This window comes from Takifugu flavidus, chromosome 9, assembly GCF_003711565.1.
Source record: "Takifugu flavidus isolate HTHZ2018 chromosome 9, ASM371156v2, whole genome shotgun sequence".
Classification (NCBI taxonomy): domain Eukaryota; kingdom Metazoa; phylum Chordata; class Actinopteri; order Tetraodontiformes; family Tetraodontidae; genus Takifugu; species Takifugu flavidus.
The window spans coordinates 6,661,493-6,671,073 of record NC_079528.1 but is presented as its reverse complement, the minus strand read 5'-3'; the positions used below and the strand labels follow the sequence as shown (position 1 = coordinate 6,671,073).

The window sequence follows — 9,581 nt, the reverse complement described above, 5'->3', positions numbered from 1 at the left end:
GACACCAGTTGGTCCGCTGTGTTTGTATAAGCATGTGCCCTCGGTATGTGGACGCGTCCACCCTCCTCCAGAACCATGAAGCCAGAGGAGCCTCAGTGTGGCCGGACCACGGCAGCACCGTCCAGGTTTCATGTCTTTTCTTCCTCTGGGTCAGTCATTTGGCTGAGGTAAACGCTCTTTTGAAGACCCCGAACACCACAAGTGTGATCAGCTAAGATATTAAACCGTCTTTTAGGGTTTGATTCCGAAAGAACTGGGGTCAATCTCACGTCCCCTTTAGCCTCCCCTGTAATCCTCTCTGGGACAGCGACAGCACTGCACTAAAATCTCCACCATTTTGTCAGGTTTTGACAGCGGAGGAGTTTGCAGATTAATACATGTTTAAGGGATTAAAGGCTCCTCGCGGCTTTAGCTTTGAATCGGTGCTTCCCGCTCCCAAGCTCGGCTCACTGGCTGGTTAAGATTGAGAGAATAATAAATCATCATCAGTGTAATTGCACTGAATCATAAAAGCATGAGCTGATTTATGATAGCAAGCTGGCAAACACACGTCTCCATCATTGGATTAAAGCTTTTATGAAGTTCTGTGTGTTTTATTTCTTTGGTGATTTATATATTCTGAGACAACACAGTCCGTCCTCCGAAAATTATCTCACTGCTCCCAAATCTCAACCACTATAGCTGAAGTTTTGACTTGGCTGCCTGTTGCGCTGGTTACAGCTTAAAACAAGTGCTAAAAAGGCTTCTATTTAACCACGTTTATTCTGTAAAAGAAAATACGCATGCTAGTTTCTTCACAACACATTTACGAGCGCTGATCTCCTACAAATGACTATCGATATCAATTTACAGCCTTTAAATTGATCACAACTCTAAGAATTTGCAGATTGTTGTTAGTCTTTGGGGACAAACTCGTGGGGAAAAGATTCCTTTTCCGCTCCAGATGACATATCAACCTTCGCTGATTGTGGATGGAAAGACCAAATTGATGTTATGTTTCGATAATTATAAGGCACCGGTGGTGGTTTGGGGAGAACTGGCTGCTCCTGGGAATGTCTGGTTCACTACTTTAGTGTGGCATTAATCATGCCCCAGGAAATCACTTGCAGCTAACAGTAAAGAGCCATGGTATATTTATATATATAGTATAGATTGAGTCATTTTGAGTCTCAGTTCAGCCCTCATCCCCTCATTACATATATGGTTTAACCACTTCACTTTACCACAACAAGATGGAAAAGGCTTTTTATTTCTTTAACATTTGCTCAGTAATATGGTAGACATTATACATCCCAGTCTAAATAAAATATTTCAGTCTGCTGTATATTCTATGGTGGCTAAGAGGTCTGTATGTAAACACAGTGGTCGAAAATATGTCACCGTTGTAGCGTTGTAGCGTTATAGCGCCAAGGATGTGGGCCTGATGGGCTTTGACAGGTTTCCCAGAACATTTTCACTCCTGCTGCCTGAAAGAAAAATTTATTGTAAATACAGAGCAAGGTCAAAGGTCAGTGGTTCCTTTGTCATCAAAGTTTAAGATCAATGGTTCTTCATAAGCCTGTGGGAACATTATATATAATATTCTGTGTTGATTTCAGCCCTGATCTGAAAGAGGCAACAGAAGAAGATGAATCCAGCTTAGGCCAGTACACATTTCTGCATGTAGGCCTGCAATTAGTGCCAATTTTTCTGATTCTGATTGATATTTGGAAGAGAAGTTTGGAGCTATTCTATATTCCTTCACCCCGATCATCATATTATGTCACAGCCAAGTGTGGAAGATCCAGATAGCTTTTTAAATGTTGCTGGGCTCGCACTAAGCCTCCCTTTCAATCAACCATCCCCACTAGATGGGATCCTGGCAAAAGTGTTTACTCTTCTTGCACAATACAGCAGAACAGAAACATTGTGGTCGGGTTTCGCTGAGCCCTTCGAAGGAGCGGATGGGGGTAAAAGAACAATGATCCATGATGAATCCATGAACACAGTCATTTAGTCCTGCTCCATTTCCCTTATGGGTGGCGGGGAGCTTCAAACATGTTTCAAGTTGTACTGATGGGTCTGAGGAGTAAATCTATCAATTTTCCCTTCTGGCTGAACTGCACCCATTAACAATTGGATGCTTTTTATGTAAATACACATTCATTTTTCCTTATGTAACGCTCCCTATGTGTTTCAAACACACATGCAATGCTCACCTTCACTTAAGCACTTTCTCTTCGACCAGTCTGGACTTGCCCCATTGCCTCACTTCAGCTCACCAACAGAAATGGGACGAATCGAGCGGTTTGTGCGTCCTGTTTTCATTTAAAGCCCCTCTTTGAAAACAGGGTCACAGACCGCATGTGAGGCGAAACACAGGTCCCAGTCAGGAGCCCTCTAAATGTCCCATTCATGCCGAGGAACTGCTGAACCAGTCCTTAAAAATCCGCTCCACTGATGTGGTTGCTGCGTAAAAAAAACACAACGGACGAGGTCGTTTTACGTTCGAGCAGTGAAGGTGTACAAATTTAGGAAACCGGCCGGGCTTGATGACATGCGGCGTCCTCTTTCCCGCAGACTTTCCAGTCACTTGTGGAAAATCTCAACACAGCATCACTCAGACTCATGCAAGTTTCCAGTCGGTGCATTCACTGCCTCTAGCTTGAGCGCAGCACTAATTTGAAGCAAATGCTTGTCTTTGCTGGCGCTGCACGGGGGGCTTTATCTGAAGGCAGCCTTGAAATACCAACAAAAAAAAAAGATTTTGAACAAGTCAACCTGGCCGTGTTCCCCACCCCTCTGTTAACAGCCTGGACAAGAATTTCAAATTAAACCCCGAGTGAAGCTAAAATAAACAACCTCATCACAAAACCTTGTAAACATAGACTCAACCTTCTCCTTTTAGGGAAGCGAGACCAATGTTTGAACATGCCGCTATTTGTGAAACATAATGACGGGCAGCGGGGAGGCTGAAGACAAACCAAAAGAAGCAAATTGCTTCAACATTTAGGACCAATTTCTCTTTTATGGGAAGATGTTTATATTAAAAGATCTGCTCTGTAAGTTCTGCAGCGGCTCCCCTTTTTAAAAGTCTCTTTCTCAACTTTGATCACCAGCAGGGCAACTGGGGGTAGTTCCTGGGGGAATTGGGGGGCGGGGGACAGGCTGACAGACGCTGCAGGTGTTAGTACACAGCTCAGCTGATTCAAAGGCTGGGGTAGTTTCTGAGAGTGTATCTCACACTCATTTATATTAATGTAGCAGAAAAGTTTATTTTGAAAGCAGCTCTGTAATCAAGCTCTGGTCACTGAAGACGTCCATTACCTGGTTTATGTTACCAGTACTGGGAAATGATGTCATTGCTTCTAAAATGCAGGCAACTGCCTCGATGGATCTCACAAACATGTATGCAGATATGGCCCTTTGGGCCAAAACCTCAAATATCCAACTACAGCCGTAACGCGCTGCAGGAACCAAAATAGATTTGAATCCATCAGGTTTGGCAGATCAATCCCAGCTCCCCAAACTTTTTCGTCAAACTTTAAGCTAAATTTGCATATTCGGAACACTGTATAATGCAAACGTGCGACCTAAGATGAAGGATTTCTTGCCTTCTGCACTGTCTGGCAGCGAGAGCGCTTCTTTTTCTTTGCAGCAACAGTTCAGTTCTTCTTCATAAAAGAAAAAGCCTTTGAAGTTCAACTCAGATAAGATCAGACATTCTAATATAAACTTTCACAGATTTATTAAATGCACAGAGTATTAAAAAACATATCCAGTGACTCTTTGTCTGAGAAGGGATCAAAGCCTGGAAAGACCCTCAGGTATTGCGTAAATCATTAAAAAAATATGAAAGATCTTGCATCAGTGTCGTGCCTCTGTTTCACCCAAACTTCCCTCAGCACTGCCAGTAAAACTGAGGTGAATCAATCCCACAAACACAAACAACCGGGTCGAGGTCAAGGATGTCTCTATAGCAACGTCACGTTTTTGCCATCGTTCTCCTCTGAGTCGTCTCACGGTCGATCAAAAACAACCTTTTGAGGATGAAATGGGAAAAGAAACACTTTCAGCTCCCAGCTGACAAATAAATTGTTGTAAAAATTCTTTAATGGGTTGAAAAAATTTGACTTTGGCATTGACGAAGCCTGTAAATAGAGTCTTGGTCTCTTGCGCTGACTGAAGAAACAAGTCCTGACAAGTCCTCCTGTGATTCCTGTCCAGCTTGTGCACAACCTTGCGTGAAGTTGACGGGGTGTAGAAATTGTTTTCTTTCGAAAGCAGAGTGCCAAGTAGCGACAGCCTAAATGAGGCTGTTTTTATTGGCTCCTTAGCGCTCGGCTCGCTTAGAATTTAGCTCCAGCAGGCGCAGCCAAGAGAGCTGTAAACAGCTTCTGGGGTCCTCATGTTGCTATCAACTTCAATGTTGAAGGAATGATAAAGGCTGTGGCCCCACATGTGGTGTTTCTGGGGGTTTTTTTTACAACAATTCATGGTGCATGAGGTGTTACTAACTCATACCACTGGGTCCCAGTAAAAGCTCAGCTCAGAAAGACTGTGGCAAAAGTGATGTGACTTCAACGCAGGCCAAAATGCATCTATCACATTTACAGGACAATGTCATATTTAAAGAGGAAATAACTTCAGGGTCGTGTTATTCAGACGCATTTGCTTAATGGGGAAGAGATGAGAGGTTCACACCTGCTGCAAATGTCTGATATAATCCTGATCTGTCACTTTTTGCACAAATAAACCCCCAACAAGAGCTTAAGAAATTAGAAACAAACAATAAAGATGAAATACAACAAAAACTACCGCTGCTCTTGTATGAATGCGCTCAGCCCTTCTGAGTGATAATGAGATTATAAATGGGAACCATTATTTACCAGACGATACATTTCAGAACCAAATAATTTTACTGGGACCTCTTAAATTTGCATGACGTCAGCATTTTATTTACTACATTTGTGTGTGTGTTTGTGAACCTACATTTGCCACCTTCTAAAGGAGACAGTTTGTGCTCTACAAAGCTGAACATGACATATTTCGCAAGCGCGGGCTACCAAAGGTAACACCATACGCTCTTCCACATGTGTTGATGGTTCCTCATGTCATTAATGACCATTAAAATGCAGCATATGCACCAGACTTCAGTTCGATCTGTGTTATTTGCAGTTTGCGTTTGGCACTGGAGCAGTTTGTGCCCTGGGGATGCCAAATGGCATCAGCCCGAGCCAAGAAAGGGATGAAGCAAGGCAGCAGCCCGCGGTGTTCAGAGGTCTGTGATCACAGACGGTAGACTCTGCCGGGGAATCTGGGAAAATCCGTAGGTGGAAACACTTTCTGACTTGCTCGGCAGCGCGGAGCTCGAACTCGCCTGGGCTGCAAACCTCTGCGGTGCGTTTTCATTTAGATCAAAGGGCCCAACCCCAATTCCAAGCATGCAAACATGGTGAAACATCTGCAGCAGAATCCGTGAAATTTCCCCCGAGGATTTTCCAAGTGGACATATTAAAACAAACCCTTCCCTGCGTTTGGCCACACCCCTGACTGCTGGAGCTCTGACCATTCTGTGTGCACATGTGTCCCGTGTTGAGAACCAAATAACACTGGATTATTAAGTTTGGAAAAACTGAACCAAATTACAACAGACGTGTGAGAGCACGGGCCATTAATATGCTGCACCCCTGTCAGGTTAATGAACACAGCACACTTTAACTCCCTTATTCTGCCATTTCAAACCTCACTTTTGATCTGATCTAGTTGCAACTGGCAGCAAAGGTGTCCTTCAGTTTTCCAGCCGGTGGGAATGATGTGAAATCGGCCTTAATCTGCCCATCCAGCACTAGATAGAATCTGAGGACCAAAAGTTTTCAATCAGTTTTCACTCAAATAGATAAACATTATCTTTGCTGTATTTTTATTGGGTTTTTTTTACTAAGGAATATATTGAATCAGAAATATGCTGAACAAACCACTCAGGGTGAACTATCAGGTACCTGTGAAACTTGTAAGAAATCCGGATGTGTGCTCACTCCAACACAGGTCTGATTTCCTTTTTGACCAACCTTCAAAATTTTAAGAGCTCTTTAGTGATCCCAGATGGTAGAAATTCAGCTTGTGCTTAGTTTAAATCTGCAATCAATAAATTGCTGTTGTTTTTTTTATAGCAGATACTGAAACAGCATGTTAGAGTGACGGCAGGAACAAAAATCACTTGCTAATTTTAAAAAAAAGGGTCCTGATCTGAACCTCACCAGGCACCATTATGTGCTCCTGCAACTGGTCATCCAAACCTTCCACCATGTTGGGTTTTAACAACAATCCATGCAACCCTTATCTAATGTTTAATGTGAGTCTTTCCCAACAGCAGGGTCTCTGTTTTATTAGAACTTTTGAGAACTGACATCCAAGAACAAATACAGCCAATTAGAACATGCTGCTCCGAAGCATTTCTCTTTTATTGTCTTCATGTTGTTTCTCGCTGACATCTGCAGACCTTAGCTTTGAAATATTTGTATAAAATGACCTCAGTTATTTCTGGCTTTATCTTTTGATCCTCCTGTCTTTCACGGTGGGGGTCAGGGCTGTTTCTCCTCCATACATGGACAAGTGACTTGTTCCCTTTCCAAAACAAACTGGGTCGGACTTTACATCACATAGAACAGGTTTTACAAGAGCACTCCTGTCAGGATATGAGATCATAAAATCAGGGGGCGCAGTTATGTTTGGCCCACGCTCGACAGGTTAGCTTGTGAGTTTCACGCACAAAACTTTAAAAGTGCAGTTGTGTGGGGTTTTTTTTTATAGCGGAATAAAATATGTGACAACATTCAGGGGGTATTTTTTTCACAGTAAATAGTGTTGGGATGGTTTAAAACTAGGGCCAAACTGTTCAACTACTGTCAATAAACTATCAAATATTCATATTGTGTCAATGCATGAGCCATATGAGGACATGCAGTGTCATGTTCTATAAAGAAACCTTTGTGGTAGAAGACAGTATTCATACTTGAGAGTGAAATGTAGTTGCTGAATAGTTTATACATCAGACACAAAACATCTTTTGTAATTAAATTTAAAAGCCTTGTTGGGCAGGGAGCCATCAATTTTTGATCCATGTCTCTTGAATGCGAGTGCATTTGCCACTACGGGCAACTGGTTAGGAAACTGTCTATTTCAAACTGTTTCTTAAGGCCGCAAATTAGTTTGTTCCCAGTTTGTGGATTCCGGATTGTCGCAGTTTGTCTTTTTGTGTTGTACTGGGAGAAAAAGCCTCGTTACATATTTTAGGTGTCGTTGCAGGCATTCTGTCTTTTATGTGAAGAATTCCTCCCACTGCTTTGCCTTCTCTGTCTTACCTTATATAACCCGGTTTTCTCAGTGGGTTGCATATAAAACTGTACTGGATCTCCTTCCTTGGAGCCAATGGCTGAAATAAACTGTTACTTTTGAAACGATTTTAGTCTTTATTTCATATTATTGCATCAAATCTATGAATTAAAGCAAAACCCCCTTGAAAACATACGCGAGAACCATTAAAGATGCATCTGATCTAAGTGACAGGAGTTTCTGACTTCCACCGTTAGGGGGCAGTCAAGATGCGCAGCTTTTTCTAAACTCTGTCATCATTAAATTTCGTCTGCGCCCATCTTTCTGTGCAGTTATATAACTGTCCCTGCTCTCTCCCAGCTCAGCCTCCCCGTCTGTCTGTTTCTAATTTTTTTCCATTTTATTTTCATCATTCACTTCACTCGTTTTTTGCTCTTTCAAGCAACAAAATTACAGGCTAGACTTTGCATTTTCATTCATTTTTCTAAATGAATTTCACAGCTGGTAGCAGATACAACATAGTGTATAGTCTACTAAAACTTTGTTTCATATATTCATTTCATCGAATGTTTTTATTGGATGAAATAGTCTAGTAAGGAAAAAATCCAAAGATTCTGTGTCTACAGTTAATTAAACGTCTTATATTTCTAATTATTCTGATTAAAAAAAAACAAATGTCAAATTATGTGAAAGTTATTTAAGATTGGGATACAATCTTAGGCATCATTAATACTTTCAGATAATACAAAAAGATCATTTGAGGCCCACTAAAGTAGGGCAGAGTAAGGATAACACATTTAGCAAACAAATATTCAGTTCACAAGTTCTGAAAGAACTACTTAACCATGCAAAGGTGATATGGACGCTTTGTGTATAGATACATCACTGAAATAAAAACAGAAGAGATGGGAAAGTGCAGCATGTTCGACAAAGATGAAGTTCTCCCATCTGTGTTGGTAGCAGGAGTCCCACTGTGAGAAGCATCTGTGTGGGACAAAGCCCATTACAGAGCTGTTACACGGCCATTACCGCAGGAGGAGGACCGCAAGTGGCCAATTAGATAATTAAGGCTTCCATTTTCTGTGTGTCTGCTTCTGTGTTGCTGCTGTAGCGCAGGACAGAAATCTGAAGCACCAAAACCACCTTTGCTAACTGCCCAGCTGGAAGCACAAGAGAGGCGCAGGAGGAGTGGGGATGTCGTTTGTCATTGTCGGCACACCGCAGTCCGTGTTTACTCTCTTAACCTTAGACCGCACTACTGTGTACTGAAGAGGATAATTATGCCTGCGTGCATCTGGACTGCAGCATAAACTGGCCATTTCTGGAAGTAACTTGCAATTTCTCTTAATTTCAAGCGCAGTCGTTTACTGGTTTATTTTCGATTACGTAATTTAAAAGTGCTGCGTGTTCAACTTGTGTTCTAGTGGGATCTAGAGTCAACAGAAACCTGTGTGTGGGGTACAGCTCTACACACTGCAACCGGCACCATCTGAGAAATCTTAAAACAATCAGCAGAAAGAAAACATCCCTGATATGGTGGGAAATGTATTTAATAACACAGCTGTCAACTTATGAAAGTCCTGATATCCAAAAGTACCAATATTTTATATTTCCAGGTCTCATGGACAAAAAAGCATGTGCAAATGTTCCATCCATCAATCATCATCCACTTTATCAGTGAGCAGGGTTGCGGGGGCGCAGGAGCCTCTCCCAGCTGCCGTCGGCTGCTGAGAGGCTGGGTCCAACCTCAACAAGTCACCAGCTCATCACAGCACCAACATGTAGAAACAAACAACCACTCACACTCACATTCATGCCGAAGGTCAATGCGGAGTCACCGACTGCCTGCCTCTGGATACCAGAACCCACGCAGACATGGGCAGAACGTGCAAACTCTGCACAGAAAGGTCTGTGACCAGCGGGATTCGAACCCTAACCTTCTTACCGTGAAGGTGTGATGCTAACCCACCATTGTGCCTGAAAATGATCCATGGCTGGATATATTTTTCATGTTTCATGTTGTACGGACATGCTTTTGATTCCACAATCAAACTATTCAATTCTGTCCAATAAAGGATAAAAAGGAAAGGTTTCCCTCTGACGGTGGTGTATAGCAGCTTTTAGGAGTTTGATGAAGTGCTTCTTTTGTGACTTTTACACTGGGAATCCAGTCGATGCTTAACACAAAGGTCAACGTCACCTTCAGGTGCTGTAACTCAATATAATGACAGTTTAATGTTTTCACGTCACTTCAAACATGAAAATGT

The 9,581-nt window shown here is 42.3% G+C and overlaps 1 long non-coding RNA gene across 1 annotated transcript; it reads right to left on the bottom strand.

Annotated features, from left to right (window-relative positions):
- Positions 1–1,230: 1,230 nt before the first annotated feature.
- Positions 1,231–2,893, bottom strand: LOC130531529 (uncharacterized). The gene is made up of 2 exons (XR_008952130.1): positions 2,199–2,893; positions 1,231–1,466 (listed from the first exon to the last, which is right to left on the bottom strand). It is a non-coding gene; the product is annotated as an uncharacterized LOC130531529 (long non-coding RNA).
- Between the last annotated feature and the right edge of the window lie 6,688 nt (positions 2,894–9,581).